Raw genomic sequence first — 23,124 nt, 5'->3', positions numbered from 1 at the left:
TAGCATGGCTAATCCATCTAACGTACACATCTTTGGACGTTAAGGGACAATTTAGCACGGCGAATCCACTTAACCTGCACATCTTTGGACACTAAGGGCAATTTAGCATGGCTAATCTTCCTGACCTATACATCTTCGGATACAAAGGGGCAATTTAGCATTGCATCTTCCTGACCTATACATCTTCGGATACAAAGGGGCAATTTAGCATTGCCAATCCACCTAATCTACACACCTTTGGACACTAAAAGGGGCAATTTAGAATGGCCAATCCACCTAACCCGCACATCTTTGGACACGAAGGGACAATTTAACATGGCCGATCCCCCTAATTTACACCACTTTGTGAGGATAACTGATGCTGAATGATGATAACAATGTGTGAGGGAGGTGAGTATTGAGTGATTTGCCTCTCAGGACATTCAGGTTGCTGAGCCCCTCCTCCTCCTGCCCTGGGCGCAGGGGGAGGGGTAGGCGCGCGCCGCGGAGGAGGGTGGCGCGCACGCTGCCTGGCGGGGGCGCGCACGCCGACGTCCCCCACTTCGCGGGGCCGCGCACGCAGTGTGCCTGGTGTGTGGTGGGTTTTATTTTGCGCAGTTGCCGAGCGGAGAGAGAGAGAGGAGCTGCTGCCCGGTGGGGGTGGGGGGAGATCGGCCGCCCGGCTCCCTGCCTGCTGCTGTTTACTGCAGTGTCCCGGACACACAGAGCCTGGAGAGAGGAGAGGGTGAGTGTGTGTGAGAGATAGAAGGAGGGAGAGAGAGAGAGAGGGAAGGAGACAGGGGAGAGAGAGAGAGAGAGCCGGCACCGGGAGAGGAGGCTGTGTTTACAGCCGGAGAGAGAGGCCCGCATATCCACCCCCGTATCCACCCCCGTATCCTACCCCATATCCACCCCCATATCCACCACTGTATTCCCCTCCTTCCACTGTATCCACCCCTACCCATTTCTAGCCCCCTTCCATATCCAACCCCCACCCTGGGTCCAGCACCCCCCACACCTCCCCCCCCCCCCCCCGCCCTGTATGCGATCATCCCATGGATGCGAATTCCCCCCCCCCCCCCTCCCAATGGGTATCTATGACCTGTATACGACTCACGCTCCCGCATCTGACCCTCCTGTGCCCACCCTCAGCACCCAGCCCCCTGTACACATCACCACCATTTCCCTCCCCCCCCCCCCCCCCCACCCTGCCGTACACATTCCTACTGCCTCCCCTGGGGTGACTCCTCTCACCTTTTCCCCCCCCCCCCCATCTTACAGGTGTATATCCCCCCCCCCTACGGGTGTATACTTCCCCACCCCATGGGTGTATCTCTTCCCTCCCCTGTCTCCCCCTCCCCCCCCCCCCCCCAAACGGGTGTATATTCCCCTCCCCCCCCCCCTGTATACTCCCTTCCCTCCCTTATGGGTGCATATTCCACCCCCCCAAGATGGGAGCCTGTGGCGGCCAGTCCCCCCCCCCCCCCCCAAAGACGGGAGCCCGTGGCCACCCCCCAAACGGGTGCCTGCGGCCACCCCTCCTCCCTCCCCGCACCCACGGGTGCCTGCGGACCCCCCCCCACACCCACGGGTGCCCCTCCCAATGATGGACATTCATGCTAGTTTCCCCTGTGTTAGAAGCTTCCTGTGTTATTGGTACAGGAGAAAAGCAAAGCACTGTGCTTGTCTCTTTTTCCGTGGCTGGATTTTCCCCTGGAACAGGTTGCTCAGCTTGTTACACACAAGCATTTCAATTAGAGGCAAGAACTGGTCGTTCGACCCCCACATGCCTGCTCCACCCTTCTTGTCACTCGAAACGATAGCTTGAGAGACGCGAAGTATGGCTGACTAGAAGATTCTCCCGCTCGTACCGCCTACTGGAGGTTTATTGGAAGGATTTGAAGTTCTGTTTGACCATGTTATGGACGCACGTTCCATAGCTGTCAAACCCTGAGGTGGGACTTCTCAGAGACAGAGGCATTACCCGCTGCACAACCAAATTCCACCCCACCCCCTTATTTATCCCCTTTCCTTCCCTTCCCCATTGCTTCACGCCTCCCCCACACCCCCTTGCCCTGCAGTGTCCCTGGGGGTACCTCTTGTTCTCTCAAATATTGGCGATCACCCTCTGAGCTTTCTCTGCTCTCCCTTCCCTCCTCTCCCCAAGCACCGCAGGGAGAGAGGGCGGGGGGGAGGGTAGAGATTCACAATGTGTGCAGATAAATCCTGTTCTTTCTAATGTCAGTTGCAACATGTTTATTGTGTGTAGTAATTGGCCTCACTCCTGCCAGCCTTATGTTTTTTTTGGGGCAGCAATTTAGTCGCAATCCAAGGACAAAGCAGGAGGGTTGCACACTGCTCACATCTATTATTGTGTGTGTTTTTGTTTAAACCTATTTTTGGGGGCACTTTGGAAACTCGGGATCGGTTGAGTGTTTTGGCTGTTGACGTCTTGTTGGGGGAGTCTGTTGCATTTCTGTCTGGATTCTGACAATCTCTCCCCGCTCATTGTTCCTGGATATTCCTCTTGTTCTGGCCTCCATCATTTTGAGCTGTTTTTCATTGTTTGGTTTGAAACCAACACCACCCCCCTTCCCCACATCACCCCCCCCCCCCCCCCCCCCCAAAACACATCCTCGTCACCTGCAATCCGATGGGATGGTTAAAGAACTGAAAGGTCGAATTGCAGCAGCTCCAAACACATTTAGCAAGTTTATGCCAGCCTCGATGTTAAAGCCAGTGTCATTCTCTGACGCTGACCCTGCCTCAAATGAGAGTGCTGTTGTAAAAAGCGCCTGAATTAAAGACCAATTGTGTCCACAACTGCGCAATTAATCGTGGGTTTCTTGTTTCTCTAGCCAGGCAGACACTTACTCTCGTTTTAACGCTTGCAAGAGATGGCGGATTTTATTTGCAATCCCTTGCTTGGCTGAGACATGAATGGAGACTGTAATTGATATCGGGGGGGTCCTGTAGCTTCTTTGAATGTGAATGTTACGTGGTTGAGGTATCGTATTTGTCATTCGAATCTCTGTGCCCCGTCTTCCCGTTCCTTTGTTTGCGACTGTTGGGATTGCATGCAATCAGCGACGTATGGAAGCAACATCTTCATTCAGCATGTGTTGAGGTTGAATTGGTAAAAGATGGTTTGTCCCAGAAGGTGGTGTTTTACAGATTGTTTAAGCTTTGTCAGGCGATATGTGTTGTCGGTTTTGTCCTATATTTTAATTGAGTTGCAATCTTGTGCCATTTTAGATTGTGATCTTTTAAAAAAGCCAGAAAATATTGCCATGCTAATGTTACTTGCTTTAAGGCAAATACAATTTGACTTAAAATTAATGTATATTGTTCTCCCTGCTCTGAGAGCTTGAGGGACCTTTAACATTGAAATGTGTAGCTGTTAAAACATCCCTGTCATAAACAGTGATAGTTCAGCTATTTTTTTCCCCTCAAATAAAATTTAAATCAGGGAATTCTCGAATTTGGTTTTGATGTAATTAAATTTTCTGCAAATCTGTCCCGACCGCAAACCCACAGATTTGTCACGTCCACGGTATGCAGGAAGGTGCTTGCAACCTCTTGTGTGAAATATTTCCTGACTTGAGCAGCATGCTTCAAACACCATCTGCCTCTTTTTCAGACGTGTGCTTAGAGGTGTTGCAAAGCGCTCTTAGTACAGCTTCTTGGTTTTATATTTTAAGCTGCGAAAATTGCCCGCCGCATCAGCGGTGTCTGGCTGGATGATGGCTGGAGGGATGTGGCTTTTCCGTTTGTAAACACAGCCTGATTTGAGGATGGTTTGATAACACAGACTGCGAGAGCTGTTTCCGTAATAAATCCAATTTGAGGCCTTTTGAGGCACTGAGGGAAGAAATTCCATTTTAAAAGATTAATAGATTGCATTCAGCGTTTGGTACAGAAGAATTTTTATCACAAATTGCTCGCTCTCACTTCTGAATTTTGAATGAAAGTGTTTTATTTATCTATGGCTGTGATTTCACTTTCATAATGCCAACAGTGAATACATAAGCTGTTCAAAACATTGCTTTTTCTGAGTGTTTTTGAAATACTGCGATTTCATGTATAATGATCGCGAGAGATAAACGATTGCAGTGACACGGTGCTCAGAAATTGGTCTGCCTTGAATTTTTTTAATGGAAGCAGATTGGTACACTTTTCTTATCTGACTGGTCTGTGGGTGGGTGGGGTGTGACATTTTTGTGTGTTGTGGAATTTTTGCATTAATTCCAAAAAGCAACAGCTATGCAGCCTTACAGGTTTGCAAAGGAAAGGGATTGTTCTTTGAACTAGAATAACTTGAACTTAACGATTGGGAAACAATTGCAGGAAAATGGCCATGAAGTGTCCACTTTCCGTTTATGTTTAGAGGCTGCATCAAAGATTAAAGCCTCCTAAAGTATACAATTTTCAAAATGCATCTTGGAGACTGCAGGGCTACTTTGCAGCCCACTTGTTCCCAGTGCTTTTTGAAACTGTGGGCCATTAAGCAAACAAGGTTCAAAAGTGCTATGCACTAGAGGCTTTGCTGACTGCAGCTGTAAGTGTGAAAAGTATGAATAGAACGTTTAATTGTCCGAGCAATGGCTTGTCTGGATTTTGGCTGCCCTTGACCTGGGGTGAGCTCATATTTGTTGGTGTAGAGTTTGACTATTTGGAAGGGGAACCCATCTTAATTTCTAACGAAAAAAGAAAATGCTGAAAAATCTCAGCAGGTCTGGCAGCATCTGTAAGGAGAGGAAAGAGCTGATGTTTTGAGTCTAGATGACCCTTTGTCAAAGCTAAAAAGCATAGAAAGTGGGAGATATTTATACTGCAGTGTGAGGGAATCTGTATTTTTATTCCAACTTGGATAATGATGGGAATGCACAGTGGTTAGCACTGCTGCCACTCAGCTCCAGGGACCTGGATTCGATTCCTGGCTTGTGTCACTGACTATGCGAAGTCCGCACGTTCTCCCTGTGTCTCTGTGGGCTTCCTCAGTGATCCAGCTTCCTCCCACAGTCCAAAAAACATGCTGGTTAGGTGCATTGGCTGTGCTAAATTCTCACTCAGTGTACCCGAGCAGGCACCAGAGTGTGGCAGCTAGACGATTTTCACAGTAACTTCATTGCAGTGTTAATATCAGCCTACTATTGACACCAGTAAATAAAAGTTCAATGTTTGGAAGGAAATTGTGTTCCTGACTCACTGCATTGACTTTTATATTGATAATATAGCCTGTGCATTAATTTTGTTTTTGACCTTGATGTATAGCTTTGATATTCAACAAAAAATGTTCAATTATTTTTTAATATTTAAGCAATTTCTAATGTAATTTGAAGACATAGTGATGGTCTGTTTTTCCAACTGTATATCGCATTAGTAGAATCAACCAATCAATCAATTCTGTTGGTCTTGGAAACATGTTGACCGTTGATTCAGAGATTATTTTGGTCTTTGAAATGAGTCTTGTGTGGTTGTTCAGCCCCTGAACAAACACTGTTCAGAGCTATTTATCTGTTCTAATCTTGTGGCTTTGTGTTGGCTTACCATTGCTTCTGGGTTGTTGAATCGTATACCCAGACCATTGCAGGCAATAGATCAGTATAGGCCTGTTGACAGTCTGGTTGATAGTGAGGAAGACAGCTGCTGACTGCAGGAAGATATGTGGTTAGGTGGGCAGAGAATTGGCAGATGGGACAAGTGTGAGGTTGTGCACTTGGGCCAGTTATGGGCACCACAATGCAGGAAGGATATGATTGCACACCACACTGTGATGGTGCCCAGGGCTGGGAAATTTTAGCTGTAAGGAGAGATTGGATAGGCTGGAGCTTTCTTTGGAATAAATGGTTGAGGACTCTGGGTTTGTACTCGTTGGAGTTTAGAAGGATGAGGGAGGATCTTATTGAAACTTACAGGATACCGCGAGGCCTGGATAGAGCGGACGTGGAGAGTATGTTTCCACTAGTAGGAAAAACTAGAACCAGAGGGCATAACCTCAGACTGAAGGGACAGTCCTTTAAAACAGATGAGGAGGAATTTCATCAGCCAGAGGGCGGTGATTCTGTGTAACTCTTGGCAGCAGAAGGCTGTGGAGGCCAGGTCATTGAGTGTCTTTAAGGTAGAGATAGATAAGTTCTTGATTAGTAAGGGAATCAAGGGTTATGGGGAAAAGGCAGGCGAATAGGGGTGAGAAAAAAACAGCCATGATTGAATGGTGGAGCAGACTGAATGGGCTGAGTGGCTGAATTCTGCTCCTATGTGTTATAGCCTTATAAAGGACGTTGAGGGGAGGTTTCAAAGCAAAGCATCCTTACGGCACAGAAGGAGACCATTCGGCCCATTGAGCCTGCACCAATGACAATCCCACCCAGGCCCTATCGCCATAACCCCATATATTTACCCTGCTAATCCCCCTGACACTAAGGGTCAATTTAGCATGGCCAATCTACTTAGCCTGAACGTTTTTGGACTGAGGGGGGAAACCGGAGCACCCAGAGGAAACCCACTGTCTCCCCACAGACACGGGGAGAATGTGCAGACTCTACAGAGACAGTCACCCACGGTCATTAATTGAGGTGTCATGATGGGTCCATCTTAACCAGTCTATTTTCCTTATCAGAGAGGCCATCAATGCAGAGTCATTAAATTTAGCGTAGTTGTTAGATGTTGAGAAAAAATGTTTTCACCCAGAGAGTGCTGGGTATCTGGAACTTGTTGCCTGAAAGGTTACAGGAGACAGAATCTCTCATCACATTTAAAAAGTATTCAGATGGGCACTTGAAGTGCTGCAGCATGCAAGGCAATGAGCCAAGAGCTGGAAGAGGAGATTAGGTTGGATAACCCATTCAGCCAGCACAGAGACAGTGCAACAAAATGGTGGTCTGTGCCATGGAATCATTGACTGCCTACAGTGCAGGATGAAGCCATTCAGCCCATTGAGTCTGCACCAACTGCAATCCCACCCAGGCTCTATTCCCGTAACTCCACATATTTACCCTGCAGAAAAGGTTTACCAGGATGTTGCCTGGTATGGAGGGTATTAGCTACGAGGTGAAATTGAGTAAACGAGGGTTGTTCTCCCTGGAAAGACCAAGGTTGAGGGGCAACCTAATAGAAGTTTATAAAATTATGAAGGGCATTTTGTTTTTATTTCAATTCAATCAAATCAAGTCCAATTCAGAGTCTCAACAAGTTGAGACATTCCTGATCCAAGCTGACAAGACAGGGCTCTCATCTTTTGGCCTTGATCGACATGATCCAAGCTGATTGGAGTAGGCATAGCTCCTCCTCCAAGGCTTGGTCTCATTTGCATCTTAGCCAAAAGGCTGAAATGCCGCTTTTAAAAATGGCTTCAAATGAAGCTGAAATGTAACCTAATGACTTCAACCAAGCACAGCATGTTGATACTACAATTCGTCTTAGCCAAAAGGCCAAGAGTAGATTGGGTGAACAGTTAGAAGCTTTCTCCCAGGTCAGAAGTGACAAACACAAGGGGTCACAAGTTCAAGGTAAGGAGGGGGAGCAAGGTTCAATACGGATATGCTGGGGGAAGTATTATACATAGAGGGTTGTGGGGACCTGGAATGCACTACCAAGGAAGGTGGTTGAGGCAGACGTGCTAGGATCATTTAAGACTTACTTAGATAGCCACATGAACAAACTGGGAATAGAGGGATACAAACAGATGGTCTAGTTAGGAGCACATGATCGGTGCAGGCTCGGAAGGCCGAAGGGCCTGTTCCTGTGCTGTAGTGTTCTTTGTTAATCCCCCGACTCTAGGGTCAATTTAGCATGGCCAAACCACCGAACCAATACATCATTGAACTGTGGGAGGAAACCGGAGCACCTGGGTGAAACCCATACAGACACGAGGAGAATGTGCAAACTCCACACAGACAGTGACAGCCGGAATTGAACCCAGGTCTCTGGCGCTGTGAGGCAGCAATGCTAACCACCATGTCCATGATGTTATGTAATTTGTGATGTGCCGTTGCCATTTGATGGATTGTAGACAGGATGAATTTGCATAAAATCATGGGGAGGCGATGGCCCAGTGGTATTATTGCAAGATTATTACTCCCGTATTCTGGAGACCCAGGTTCGAATCTTACCACCGTAGATGGTGGAATTTGAATTCATTAAAAATCTGGAATTAAAAGTCTAATGATGACCATGAAACCATTGTCAGAAAAGCCCATCTGGTTCACTAATGTCCTTTAGGGAAGGTCTGGCCTACATGTGCCTCGAGACCAATGTGGTTGACTCCCAACTGCCCTCTGAAATGGCCTAGCCAAGGGCAGCTAGGGATGGGCAATAAATTCTGGCCAGCCAGTGATGCCCATGTCCCACGAATGAATAAAAAAGGTTTGGAATTGCTATATTTAGGGGAGAGAAACCAGGACCATGTTTCAGCAGAAACAAATTGCAGGCTGATTTTTCTGACACAGCATAGATATTGTTGAAGGCAGGTAAATAATGGACAAATGGAATTGCTATTGCAATGAACATTGGTCCCACGTGACCGCGTGTCTTAGCAAAAACTGTGCTTACGATTGTATTTACTTTCAGGTTGAGGGAGGCTCAACCTGTGATTTTGGGTTCAAGTCCCACTCAGTGACCTGAGCACAGATCTGTGCTGGTGCTTTAGTGCTGTGTTGAGGGAGTAAATCAGAGATCATACAGAGATTTCCAGGTTGACATTTCAGCACTGTGCTGAGGGAATAAATCAAGGATCATAAAGAGACTTTAAAAAAAACTGAGGTTGAAGTTGGAATGAAGGAAGGTAAACAAGAATAAAAATATTGACTGAACAACATGAGAAACAATTTAGAAAGTTGATGGAATAAATGCTTAAAACCAAATTAGTTGGGTGCCACAATGGTTAGCACTGCTGCCTTACAGTCATGATGTGGATATGCCGGTGTTGGACTGGGGTAAACACAGTAAAAAGTCTGACAACACCAAGTTTAAGTCCAACCGCCTTGAAAGCTAGTGAGTTTACTATCAAATAAATCAGTTGGACTTAAACCTGGTGTTGTCAGACTTTTTACTGCCTTACAGTGCCAGGGACCCGGGTTCGATTTCCTGCTTGCGTGACTGTCTGTGTGGAGTCTGCACGTTCTCCCCGTGCCTGTGTGGGTTTCCTTCGGGTGCTCTGCTTTCCTCCCACAGTCCAAAAGACATGCTGGTTAGGAGGATTGGCCATGCTAAATTCTCCCTTTGTGTACCTGAACGGGCACCAATGTGTGGCGACTAGGGGATTTTCACAGTAACTTCTTTGCAGTGTTAATGTACTTGTGACACTAATAAATAAATAATTGTAAACTTTAAATAAATTATTCAGTACTGAGACTCATGGATGAATAAAGAAGGTATGGATACATTTGAAACTAAAGTAAGCTACATATATTAAATGCACAGAAAGGATTGTGAAAAAGTTTGGAAAAAGGTAAACAGGAATTTTACAAATCAAGGAGTACAGATAGGAACAGCAAATTATTCCATAGACACACATGATAAAAGGAAAATTAAGTTTGGGATAGGACCACAATGGGACGCATAAAATGCATTCATATTCTGAGAGTGAAATGGCAATACTGAATCGCTATTTTGCTTCAATTTTTAACAAGGGAGACCAACAAGGTGCATCTGACACAAAAACACAAAGTGTTGGAAAGTCTCAGCAGGTCTGACAGATTCTGTGGGAGGGAGAATAGAGTTATGTTTCAAGTCTGGGTGAAGTCTTTGTCAGAGCTGGTTAGACTCGAAATATTGGCTTAATTCTCTCTCCTCACAGATGTCATGCTGTCAGACCTGCTGAGATTTTCCAGCATTTTCTGTTTTTGTTTCAGATTCCAGCCGCAGTATTTTGCTTTTATCAGGGTGCATTTTGATATGTGTTCCAAAAAGATATCAACATACTTAGAACAGAGGTCTATGATGATGTAGGTAATTTTTTTGCGTCAAAAGGGAAGAGTACCAGAGGATTGGCAGGCAGATAATGGTATTTCTATATTTAATAAAAGAAGATATGACACATTCAAGGAACTATACACCATTTAATATGACATCAGTCGAAGAAAAGATGTCACAAGCTTTGTCCAAAAAATGCAATAGAAACACAGTGAAAGTAAAATTCAGAATTGTCAGCATGGATTTCCAAAGGAACGGTGCTGCTTTGATTAACGTTATTGAATTCTGTGAAGAAGTACCAAAGCAGGTGCAGGGAATGTATTACCCCTGGATTTTCAAAAAGGCTTTAACTAAGGTATCACACAATGGAGTCATGACAGAGGTCAGAACAATATGGAGGCAGGAGGCAGACAGCAAAATGACTGCAACACAGAACCCCGAGAGAAGGGGTGAACAGTAGTTACCTGGAAGGTGGGGGGAATGTGGCCTTCTAGAAAGATTGCTGGGACCTCTGATCCCCATTTATATAATTATTTGGACTTGAGAAGCACTTCTACAGATGCACCATAGAAAGCATACTTTCTGGTATGGCTCCTGCTCTGCCCAAGACCACAAGAAACTTCAAAGGGTTGTGAACGTAGCCCATTCCATCATGCAAACCAGCCTCCCATCCATTGACTCTGTCTACATTTCCCGCTGCCTCAGCAAAGCAGCCATTGCAATCAAGGACCCCATGCACCCCTGACATTCTCTCGTTCACTTTCTTCTGTCACGAAAAAGATACAAAAGTCTGAGGTCACGTATCAATCAACTCGAGAAGAACTTCTGTGCTGCCAGAGAATGGACTTATCTTGCAATAAGCTGATCTTTCTCTATGCCCTAGTTATGACTGTAACACTGCATTCTGCACTCTCTCCTTTCCTTCTGTATAAGTGGTATGTGTTGTCTGTATAGCGTGCAAGAAACAATACTTTTCATTGTACACTAATGCATGTAACAATAATAAATCAAATCACATCACAATTTTTGAATGGTGCCAAATTGGGGGATGGGGTGTCAGGGTGTGGTGGAAAATTATATAGGTAATAATGAGGGCACTGTAAAAATGCATACTGAGTGTTAATGCCTAATTTGGGGAGGTGATGGCCTAGTGGTATTATCGCTGGACTATTAGTCCAGAAATTCAGCTAATGATCTGGGGACCCGGGTTCAAATCCCACCACGGCAGGTGGTGGAATTTGAATTCAATTTTTCAAAAAAGTCTGGAATTAAGAATCTATTGATGACCATGAAACCATTGTCGATTGGTGAACTAGATGGATTTTTCTGACAATGTCCTTTAGGGGAGGAAATCTGCTGCCCTTACCTGGAGATTATTGTCATCGCACCAATTCACCAAGCAAATATTTATAATTTTCTTTCAGATATTTTATGAATGAAGTATATTTAAAAAAAACTTGGGTGCAGGTCATTAGACAAATACAGAAATCATTAAATCATTAACAGCACAGGCTGCTAGAATCCGTCATTAAGGAGGAAATTGCGAGGCATCTTGAAGGCAATTGCTTGATAGAGCAGACGCAGCACGGTTTCATTAAAGGGAAGTCGTGTCTGACAAATTTACTGGAGTTCTATGAGGATGTGTCTAGGGCGGTCGATAGAGGAGAGCCGGTGGATGTGGTCTTTCTGGATTTTCAGAAGGCGTTTGACAAAGTACCTCATAAGAGGTTATTGCAGAAGGTCAGGGGACTTGGAGTTGGGGGTAGGGTGTTAGCGTGGATAGAGGATTGGTTGTCAAATAGGAGGCAGAGAGTGGGGGTCAACGGGTGCTATTTGGATTGGCGGATGGTGACTAGTGGAGTGCCCCAGGGGTCGGTGCTGGGGCCTCAGCTTTTTACCATTTATATAGATGATCTGGAGGAGGGAACCGAGTGTAGGGTGTCGAAATTTGCGGATGACACCAAGATTGGGGGAACGGCAAATTGTGCGGAGGGTGTGGAGAGTCTGCAGAAGGATCTAGATAGGCTGGGCGAATGGGCCAGGAAATGGCAAATGGAATTTAATGTTGGCAAGTGTGAGGTGGTCCACTTTGGTAGGAAGAATGGTAGGAAGGACTATTACTTACGGGGCGAAAAACTGCAGCAGGCGACGGTGCAGAGGGACCTCGGGGTCCTTGTGCATGAGTCGCAAAAACCCAGCTTGCAGGTGCAGCAGGTGGTCAGGAAGGCGAATGGGATGCTGGCCTTCATAGCGAGGGGGATTGAATATAAAAGTAGGGAGGTCTTGCTGCAGCTGTATAGGGCATTGGTGAGGCCGCAGCTGGAGTACTGTGTGCAGTTTTGGGCGCCGCACCTGCGCAAAGATATTTTGACCTTGGAGGGAGTGCAGAGGAGGTTTACTAGGCTGATACCGGAGTTGAGGGGGTTGAACTATGAGGAGAGGCTGAATAAACTAGGCTTGTACTCGTTGGAGTTTAGAAGAATGAGGGGAGATCTCATTGAGACGTATAAGATGATGAATGGGATGGATAGGATAGAGGTGGAGAGACTCTTCCCGCTCAGAAAGGATAGTAGGACTAGGGGGCACAGCCTCAAGATAAAGGGGGGGCGTTTTAGAACAGAGTTGAGGAGGAACTTCTTCACTCAAAGGGTGGTGAATCTCTGGAATTCTCTACCCGTTGAAGTGGTGGAGGCTGCCTCGCTAAATATTTTCAAGAAGCGGGTTGATGGGTTTTTGATAAGAGAGGGGATTAAGGGCTATGGGGAGAGGGCCGGAAAGTGGAACTGAGCCACGACAGATCAGCCATGATCTTATTGAATGGCGGGGCAGGCTCGAAGGGCCAGATGGCCTACTCCTGCTCCTATTTCTTATGTTCTTATGTTCTAACACAGGCATATGAAGTGTTAGTAAAACACAGGTATTTGTTTCTGGAGGAATAGCATTGAAGAGAGGTTATGTTAGAAGTGCATAGAACTATGATTAGATTACATTACGCATAGTTCTGAATGCCATATTAGCAAAAATTGTAGAAAGTGCAGAAAAGGTGATGGGAGGCTGAGAGTCATGGAATCATTACTGCAGAGAATGAGACCCTTTGACCCATCACATCTATGTCAGAACTGCAAAGAAAGACTGAACAGAATGTTATTCCAGAGAATGTTGTCTCTGGAAAAGCCTCGAGCTGGCCTAAAGGTCAGCCAAAATTAAGAGGCCTTTCGGAGTTTAATAGGATTGACAGAGGGAGCGTATTTTCATTTGTGGGGAAACCCAAAATATGGAGCCATAACTACAAAATAATCATCAATGAATTCAATAAGGAATTCAAGTTAAACCACTCTACTCAGAATGGTGGGAATGTGAAATTCACTGCTACGTAGAATGCTTGAGGCAATTCCTAGTTAGGAAAAACTACACAAGTGCATGAAGGAGAAAACTTAGAGGGATATCTTAGAAGGGCTGCACCGTAGTTAGCACTGCTGCTGCTCTAGGGACCTGGGTTCGATTCTTCTTGCCATGGGTGACTGTCTGTGTGGAGTTTGCGCATTCTCCCTATGCCTGCGTGGGTTTTGTCTGTGTGCTCTACTTCCCTCCCACAGTCCAAAGATTAGGTTAGGTGCCATGCTAAATTGCCCCTTAGTGTCCTAAGATGCATGGGTTAGATAGGTTAGCCATGGTAAATGTGTGGGGTTACAGGGATAGGGTGGGGGAGAGGGCCTGGGTAATATACTCTGTCAGAGTGTCAGTGCTGATTCGATGGGTCAAAAGGTCTCTTCTGCACTGTAGGGATTCTATGATCTTCTGTGATCTATATGCTCGTTATGTACTGGTTAGGTGCTTGGGCCATGCTAAATTCTCCCTCAATGTACTCAAACAGGCACCGGAATGTGGTGACTAGGGGATTTTCACAGGGGATTTTGCAGTATTAATATGAGCCTACTTGTGACATTAATAAATAAATATGCTGAAAGAAGGAGGCTTGTGTGGAGCACAAACACTGGGATAGACGTATCAAGCTAAACCGGCCTGTATTTGTGCTGAAAATTTCTCGGCAATCCTTTGTATTTACTGCCAAGCTGTAGCTGTAAAGTTGTGGAGTTGTTAAATAAATTTGGAACCTACTTTTAAAGAATTTCCAACGTAAGACACCGTGTGGTATGAACCTGGCAATTATGGAGCCAGAGAGTTTGATTTCTGTCGTGGGGAAAATACTTAATTGCATTATGTGGAATGCAGTTAAAAGACAGGGAGACCATATGGTGTACTCAGCATGGATTGAGAAGTGACGGGTGATAATTGTGTAATCTGCCAGAACTCTTCTGTGACAGTAACTGAACCAGTGGATTTCTGTTGGCCTTTCAACCTAATTTTCAGAAGGCATTTAATGAAAGTTGGATTTGTGGAACTAATGACACACATTGGTGAACTGGATTGAAATCTGGTTTGGCAGCAGGTGTTAATGAATGGGACTAACGCTGTTACCGGGAGAGCGGTAACTTGTGGATTTCCTTCCAATCGATGTGTAATTTGGGTCCCTTACTGTTATGAACATTAGAGCAATGGCGAACACTGGGGAGGAAAGAAGTGATTTGAGAGAATTCATAATGCTTGCCGTAAAGTGGATGGACTAATACTCTTGGTTACATTATGATTTTGTTCATAACCTTGTATCAAGACTGAAGATTAGAAGCTCTTCTGCCTCTAATGCATAAAGGCACAGAACTGTGATATATGTCCCAGCATGTGCCGTTGTTTCTCCTTTCAAGAACTTCAGGTCAAAAAGAACCAAGAAATACTTGGGTTTGGAATTGGGATTGCAGGTTATCAGATCAAAAGAACCTTGAAAAATCAAATGCATTAAAGTGGTATTTGGGACAGGTGCAAGGCCATCAATGGAAGCCAAGATTTAATAATGTTCAACTAAAAACAAAGTGCTTAAAAAGCTCAGCTGCGGTGGCAGGAATTATAGAACTATAGAATCCTACAGTGCAGAAGGTGGCCACTTGGTCCGTCGAGCCTGCACCAACTGCAATCCCACTCGGACCCTATTCCCATAATTCTACACATTTACCCTAGCTAGTCCTCCTGACACTAAGGGGAAATTTATAGAGTCATAGAGATTTACGGCATGGAAACAGGCCCTTCGGCCCAACTTGTCCATGCCACCCTTTTTTTAAAACCCTAAGCTAGTCCCAATTGCCCGCATTTGGCCTATATTCCCCTATAGGCATCTTGCCCATGTAACTGTAAATGCTTTTTAAGAGACAAATTTGCACCTGCCTCTACTGCTGCTCCTAGTAACTTGTTCCAGGCACTCACCACCCTCTGTGAAAAAATTAGCATGGCCTATTCACCTAACCTGCACATCTTTGGAGTCTGGGAGGAAACTGGAGCACCTGAACAATATGGGGAGAACGCGTAAACTCCACACAGACAGTGACCCGAGGTTGGAATTGAACCTGGCTCTCTGGCGCTGTGAGGCAGCAGTGCTAACTACTGTGCCACCATGCTGCCAAACTAAATTCCAAGGAAGAGTCATTTTGGACTCAATCTTAACTCTGTTTCTCTGAAGGTTAGGTGGCTTGGCCATGCTAAATTGACCTTTTGTGTCCCAGGATGTGTAGGTTAGGTGGATTAGCCATGGGAAAAGTGAGATTATGGGGATGAGGCCTGGGTGAAATATTCTGTCAGAGAGTTGGTGCCGACTCGATGGGCTAGATGGTTTCTTCTGCACTGTAGGGATTCCGTGATTCTCTCCACAGATGCAGTCTGATCTGCTGCATTTTGCCAGCACTTGGCTTTTATTTCAGATCTCCAGCATCTGCCAAAATTTTGCTTTTGTCTTGCTAAATAGTAATAGGGCGCCACGGTGGCAGAGTGATTGGCACTGCTGCCTCTCAGCTCCAGGACTCCATGTTCAGTTCCCAGCTTGGGTCACTGTCTGTGCAGAATCTGCATGTTCTCCCCGTGTCTGTGTGGGTTTTCTCCTGACGCACTGGTTTCCTCCCGCAGTCTGAAGGACGTGCTGGTTAGGTGCATCGGCCATGCTAACATCTCCCTCCAGTGTTACCTGAACAGGCACTGGAATGTGGTGACTCGAGAATTTTCATAGTAACTTCATTGCAGTGTTACTGTAAGCCTACTTGTGACACTAATAAATAAACTTTAAACGGATATAGAGTTTTTGATTGTTCTAAAACTTTGCTTTGGGATGGGGAGTATTTATACTTCCCCCTCAATAGGTGGGATAAGGTGCACAGTGGCATAAACCTGGCAGGCTTGATGGGTATTTTGCTCATTGCTTTATTATAAAGAAGGCACACCTGTACCACCTACAAATATGCTATTGTACAGTCAAGCCAGAGTTGCTTCAGTTCGTCTGTAATGCATTAATTATCCTGGCATCTAGCTGTTCTGTTTTATTCTGAATATGTTTTTAACCATTAAGATAGTTCAAAATATTGATGTAGCAAATACTTGTCAAGCTTTACCATTCCTGTTGCTGACTCATCTTTACTCAGTGCATGAGATTTATTTTCCCATGGTTGGTTAAGCCAAACGGTTTGATTTTTAAGATGATATCCACAATGCTTGCTTTACGTGTGAAACATCATTGTACTGACACAGTTACTTAATTTTGGTATGTTTTGGCTACATTACTTCATCCACATTTTCATAGCATCCCTATATGTCACTTTAAACTATTTTACAGGAACTTGGCTGTTAACTTCTTTGGCATTTTGTCAGCAGGGACATTTTGATTTTTTAAAAAAAGTCATAAAATCCCTGCAGTGCAGAACGAAGCCATTCGGCCCATTGAGTCTGCACTGACAACAATCCCACCCAGGCCCTATCCCCATAATCCCACGTATTTATTATGCTAATTCTTCTGACACTAAGGGACAATTTAGCATGGCCAGTCAACCTAACCCGTATACCTTTGGATGGTGGGAGGAAACTGGAACACCCGGAGGAAACCCACACAGACACTGGGAGAACGTTCAAACTGTGCAAAGACAGTCACCCGAGGCCGGAATTGAACCTGGGTCTTTGGCGCTGTGACGCAGTAGTGCTAACCACTGTGGCACCTGTGTCTTTCCATGTTTTAAAATTTGTCTCCCTCTTCAGGTTGTGCCATGGTGCCCCACACATTTTACAACCTCACTCCTAAGCCTTTGCCATTTTGTGTTATTTACTGTTCAGCAGTGATGCACATTGACTTCTGAGGATTTCTCTCCTCACTGCTGTGTTCTGCACAGGACCCCTTGCCCTGTTGGGGCAGCTGAAATCAGAATGACCATGTTGCAATTGTGAACCCGTGGTGTAACCACACGTTCCTCCTGTACTAACAGCTACTTCAGTGTTTTTTAAGATTGCATTTGTCTTTCATTAGAAAATCTGCTCACCTTGACAAATAAAATTATAAAACAAAATGTTCAGGTCAATATTTTATTTCATGGAGCAGAAAGTTTGATTAGGAGCTTGATTTCTTATGTGGGAAAGATATTTAGAAAGCAGTTTGGTCGTAGTACTTTCAATTTAATCACATTAATTGAAGTAAATTGGAGAAATGTTTCACTATAAAATCACAAACTGCTGCCAGCAACTATGTGAGTCTCAGAACATTGTCAGTTAACGGTATCTCAGCTTTCACTTGTTCTTGTCTGTTCTGGCTCTCAGTCTATTTTTAATCTGGCAGGACCTTTTTGTTCTTGGAACATTTACACTTTTCCTCTTCACTCACTCTTAAGGGCACTGTGTGTTCAACTACTCAGGAACTTGGCATCCAAGGGATACTATAATTAATCAGTATTCATGCAGTAGCTATTTGTCACAATGCATTTCATTGTGACTACTGGATAATATTTAGGAATTACACTAATTGAAGTCCTATGAAATATTTACATTTCCCAAATGCAGCGTAGGGGAATGTATATGTTTGGCCCATTGACTCTTTTCCTCAATCATGGATGATATGCTCCTCATCCCCATTGCCCATTACCAATTAAAAATCTGTCTAACTCCTGCTTAAATTTACTCACTGTTCCAGCATCCACCGCACTTTGGGGTAGCGAATTCCACAGATTCGCAACCTTTTGGGAGAAGTAGTTTCTCCTCAACTCTGTTTTAAATTTGCTACCCCTTAACTTATGATAAGTTGTGATAAGACACAAAAAAATCAGGAGGGGGCTAGAGTGATGGTTACGTGTCAGAAATGAGCTGGAGCAAACTCAGTGGGGCCAAATGGCCTAACTCTGCTCTTAGTTACATAGGTACTTTGGGTATAGAGGGATATGGGCCAAATGCAAGCAACTGGGATTAGCTTAGGGGTTTAAAAAAAAGGGCGGCATGGATAAGTTGGGCCGAAGGGCCTGTTTCCATGCTGTAAACCTCTATGACTCTATCTTATGAATGAGCACGAAATATTCACCCACTAAGCAGCAGTACAATTGCAAACAGTCCAAATCCAATGTATGAAGTTTATGTAGTCACTCTTCTACATATTTCAAATACCTGTCAAAACTACAATATTTCCCAAACAATGTAGATTATGCATATACCATGTACTGGAACAAAAGATTGAAATCAAGATGGCATTGTGATACAAAAATAAATTCTAGAAAACCAGCTCAACAGAATTTGCATACGAGATTGTTACCCTACAGTTTGCATTTGGGAAATGTAATTGTTTCATATGGTTTCAATTAATGTAAATTCCAAATATTATCCAGTAGCCACAATGAAGTGCATTGTGACAAATAGCTACGGCATGAATATTGATTAATTATAGTATTATCTATTGTAAGCTGGTTAAGTGACTTTGCAGACCTTTGAATGCCTCTGTTTCTCTTTGCACCTTTTACACCAGTGAGAATGACAGCGGCCACAGCTCCTCGCCTGCATGAGTGGAATTAATGAACCTGAGGGAAATGAAGATTGCAATCTCAAATTTCTCTGATCTGGCGTTTCTAACTTGGCATCTAGCAGACCAAGTAATGCATGAAAAGAGTTCATTGATAACCAAAGTCCTCCAGAATTTTGACCAGTTGACATAAATGGAGAAAAATGACCCAATGAATGAGTATCACTCCTTTACTTTCTCAGGAGGCTAAGGAAATTTGGCATGTCCGCTACGACCATCACCAACTTTTACAGATGAACCATAGAAAGCATTCTTTCTGGTTGTATCTCGACTTGGTATGGCTCCTGCTCAGTCCAAGACTGCAAGAAACTACAAAGGGTTGTGAATATAGCCCAATCCAACTTGCAAACCAACCTCCCATCCACTGACTCTGTCTACACTTCCCGCTGCCTCAGAAAAGCAGCCAGCATAATTAAGGACCCCACACATCCTGGATATTTTCTCTTCCACCTTCTTCCATCAGAAAAAAGATACAAAAGCCTGAAGTCATGTACCAAATGGACCTAACTCATATTAAGTTGATCTTTCTCTATACTCTGGCTTTGACTGTAACACTACATTCTGCACTCTCTCGTTTCCCTGTCTGTGAATGGTATGTTTTGTCTCTATAATGCATAAGAAATACTTCTTTTCACTATACTAATACATGTGACAATAAATCAAATCAAACCAAAGATTAAGAGCACATACTTTTGAGTGGAGGGATGAGCATTTGTTTAAAACAGTAAGGCATCTTCAATCCATGACAGGATTTGTGTATGTTCAAAGTTTCTTTCAGTAATCATAGAATCCCTACAGTGCAGAAGAGGTAATTTGGCCCATCAAATCTGCACCGACTCTCTGACAGAGTATCCCACCCAGGCCTTCTCCCCTGCAACCCTGCACATTTGCCATGGCTAATCCATCAAAGCTACACATCTTTGGACTAATGTAAGCCTTATTTACATTATAGGCACTAATAATCATGTTGTCTCCTTTGTCCACTGTCGACGGCTGGCTGAAACCCAGAAATCAACTAGACAGTTTCTTATAGTTAGTCATAGAATCATTGAATCCTGACAGTGCAGAAGGAGGCCATTTGACCCATCTCACCTGCACCGACAACGATGCCACCCAGGCTCTATCTCCATATTTTCGTGCATTTACCCTAGCTAGTCCTCGGGCATTAAAGGGCAATTTACCATGGCCAATCCACCTAACCCGCACATCTTTAGATTGTGGGAGGAAACCGGAGCACCTGGAGGAAACCCACGCAGACACGGGGAGAACATGCAAACTCCACGCAGACAGTGACCCAAGCTGGGAATTGAACCTGGGTTGCTGGTGCTGCGAGGCAGCAGTGCTAACTACTGTGCCACTCTGCTGTCCACTAATAGGAATAGCAGAGGATAGCGGCCAGAACAACGCCACAATATATACCGTACATTATTGAATGATCGTCCTGCCTGTGGGCCTTATTAAATTGTGGCTAGTTTGCATTTTCAACTGGTAGCAGAAGCTAGAAGTAGTAGCCAGGGACAATCTAAAAGCAGCTGGAAGTTCCGACTGCTTCAATAAGTGTGGAATGCTGAAAAGCCCTCAATGCAACTACTTTCATTAAATATTTATATTAAATATAAAACCTGTCGGAATGGACCCTGAGATTTTAAGATTTGGTGATGGGTTTAAAAATAGTTTGTGTTTCACCGTCACTTCATTCAGAGGATTTTCATCACCACTCCCACACTTATTTTATCTTTATGCTTCTGTTTTACGCCTCATTTCAGTGATGCAAGTAATATGTTCCCCCATTCGTCTCAGTGATGTTTAGGCTTGCACGCTTTTGTCTGGACCGAAAAATGGCCCATCTTAATCTTTATTGAGACGTTGGTGGGGGGAGGGGGGTGCTTGTTGGTGATGTTTTTACTTTGCACTGACAGCATGAAGTGAAAACAACTTGCTAAGAATAACTCCTCAACATTTCATCTTATGCTAATAGGCTTGGCATGTGAAGTTTTGAAATTAAATCATTTGCACCATTTCCGTTTTTTGGCAGGAAATTAAAGTTAGATATTAGATATTCTTACCTTTTTTCCCCCCGCTTCCCCTTTTTACATTCTACCTCTGTCCCATCCTCCTCTCTCTCTCTCTCTCTCCCCCACACACAAGAACATCTTCGTCTGTCACAGCTTACAGTTTCTCTGCTGTTTGGCCATTTACACCCTAGCCCCTGGTTTCTATGGCTATGACTCATCTTTCATTCCCTCGCCCTGCAGTATAAATATCTTCCACTTTGTGCCTTTTAGCTTTGACAAAGGGTCATCTGAACTCAAAATGTCAGCTCTTTTCTCCCCTTACAGATGCTGCCAGACCTGCTGAGATTTTCCAGTAATTTCTCTTTTGGTTTCAGATTCCAGCATCCATAGTAATTTGCTTTCATCAAGAGTTTCCCCAAGCTGTGGCTGTGAAACAAGATTCTGGGCTCGTGAGCTCCAAGGGAACAATGATTTGATTTGATTTATTATTATCATGTATTAACATACAGTGAAAAGTATTGTTTTTTGTGCACTGTACAGACAAAACATACTGTTCATAGAGAAGGAATCAAGAAAGTACAGAATGTAGTGTTACAGTCATAGTTAAAGATCAACTTAATGCAAGGTAAGTCCTTTCAAAAGTCTTGACAACATCAGGGAAGAAGCTGTTCTTGAGTTGGTTGGCACATGACCACAGACTTTTGCACCTTTTTCCCAAAAGAAGAAGGTGGAAGAGAGAATGTCTGAGGTGCATGGGGCCCTTAATTATGCTGGCTGCTTTGATGAGAGCCAATGGATGGGAGACTGGTTTGGTGATGGATTGGGCTACATTCATGATCTTTTGTAGTTCCTTGCGGTCTTGGGCAAAGCAGGAGCCATACCAAGCTGTGATACAACCAGAAAGAATGCTTTTTATGGTGCAGCTGTAAAAGTTGGTGAGAGTTGTAGCTGACATGCCAAATTTCCTTACCCTTCTGAGAAAGTAGAGGTATTGGTAGGCTTTCTTAACCATAGTGCCGGCAAGGGGGTTGTTGGTGATCTGGACACCTAAAAACTTGAAGCTTTTGACCATTTCTGCTTTGTCCCCATCGATGAAGATGGGCATGTTCTCCTTTACGCTTCCTGAAGTCGATGACAATCTCCTTCATTATGTTGACATTGAGGGAGAGATTATTGTTGCCGCACCAGTTCACCAGATTCTCTGTCTCTGTTATTTGAGATCCGACCCACTACAATGGTGTCATTAGCAAACTTGAAAATTGAATTAGAGGGGAATTTGGCCACACAGTCATAGGTGTATAAGGAGTATAGTAGGGGGCTGAGAACACAGACTTGTGGGGCATCGGTGTTGAGGATGATCGTGGCAGAGGTGTTGTTGCCTATCCTCGCTAATTGTGGTCTGTGAGTTAGGAAGTTCAGGATCCAGTCGCAGGGGAAGGTGCCGAGATCCAGGCCACGGAGTTTGGAGATGAGTTTCGTGGGAATAATAGGGTTTCGTTCACAACCCTACATAGTTTCTTGCGGTCTTGGACAGAGCCGGTGCCATACCAAGCTGTGATACAACCAGAAATAATGCTTTCTTTGGTGCATCTGTAAAAATTGATGAGTCGTAGTCAGCATATCAAATTTTCTTAGTCTTCTGAGAAAGTAGAAGCGTTGGTGAGTTTTCTTGACCATAGCATTGGTGTGAAGGGACCAGCAAAGGTTGTTGTTGATCTTGAAAACTTGAAGCTCTTGACCATTTCTACTTTGTTCTCATTGATGTAGACAGGGGCATGTCCTCCATTATGCTTCCTGAAGTTGATGTCCTTTGTTTTGCTGACATTCAGGGAGAGATTACTGTCATTGCAGGAGTTCACCAGATCAGTGATGATGAGGCAGAGTACAGGAAAGAGATAGCGAATAAGTGAGTTGCCAGATTTGCCTACATGAATGCAGGGACTGTAATAATGGGTTAGTTTTTTAGTAGATTCCCTACAGTGCAGAAGGAGGCCATTTGGCACATCTGGTCTACACCGACGACAATCCCACCCTATCCCCGTAATCCCACATATTTACCTCACTAATCGATCCCCCGATACCAGTATTAATATAGCCTGACTGATCAATCTAACCTGCACATCTTTGGAGTGTCGAAGGAAACCCATGCAGACACAGGAGAGCGTGCAGACTCTGTACAAACAATAATGCGAGATCTGAATTGAACCCAGGACGCTGGCGCTGTGAGTCAGCAGTGCTAACCACTTTGCCACCGTGCTGCCCAAATTGTGAAACACTTTGCGTGATCTTGATTAA

General features: G+C 44.4%; 1 protein-coding gene across 3 annotated transcripts in view; it reads left to right on the top strand.

The window, feature by feature from the left end:
• The first annotated feature begins 605 nt into the window (after nucleotides 1-605).
• mapk8a (mitogen-activated protein kinase 8a) overlaps nucleotides 606-23,124 on the top strand; it is a 108,690-nt gene continuing 86,171 nt past the window's right edge. For all 3 annotated transcript variants that reach the window (XM_080215643.1, XM_080215644.1, XM_080215645.1), the window contains exon 1: nucleotides 606-724. The gene's annotated coding sequence lies outside the window, so the exon portion shown is untranslated. The remainder of the gene's footprint in view (nucleotides 725-23,124) is intronic.

This window comes from Carcharhinus amblyrhynchos, chromosome 31 (assembly GCF_965287045.1).
Source record: "Carcharhinus amblyrhynchos chromosome 31, sCarAmb.v2.hapA, whole genome shotgun sequence".
Lineage (NCBI taxonomy): Eukaryota > Metazoa > Chordata > Chondrichthyes > Carcharhiniformes > Carcharhinidae > Carcharhinus > Carcharhinus amblyrhynchos.
This window is presented reverse-complemented; position numbering and strand designations above follow the sequence as displayed.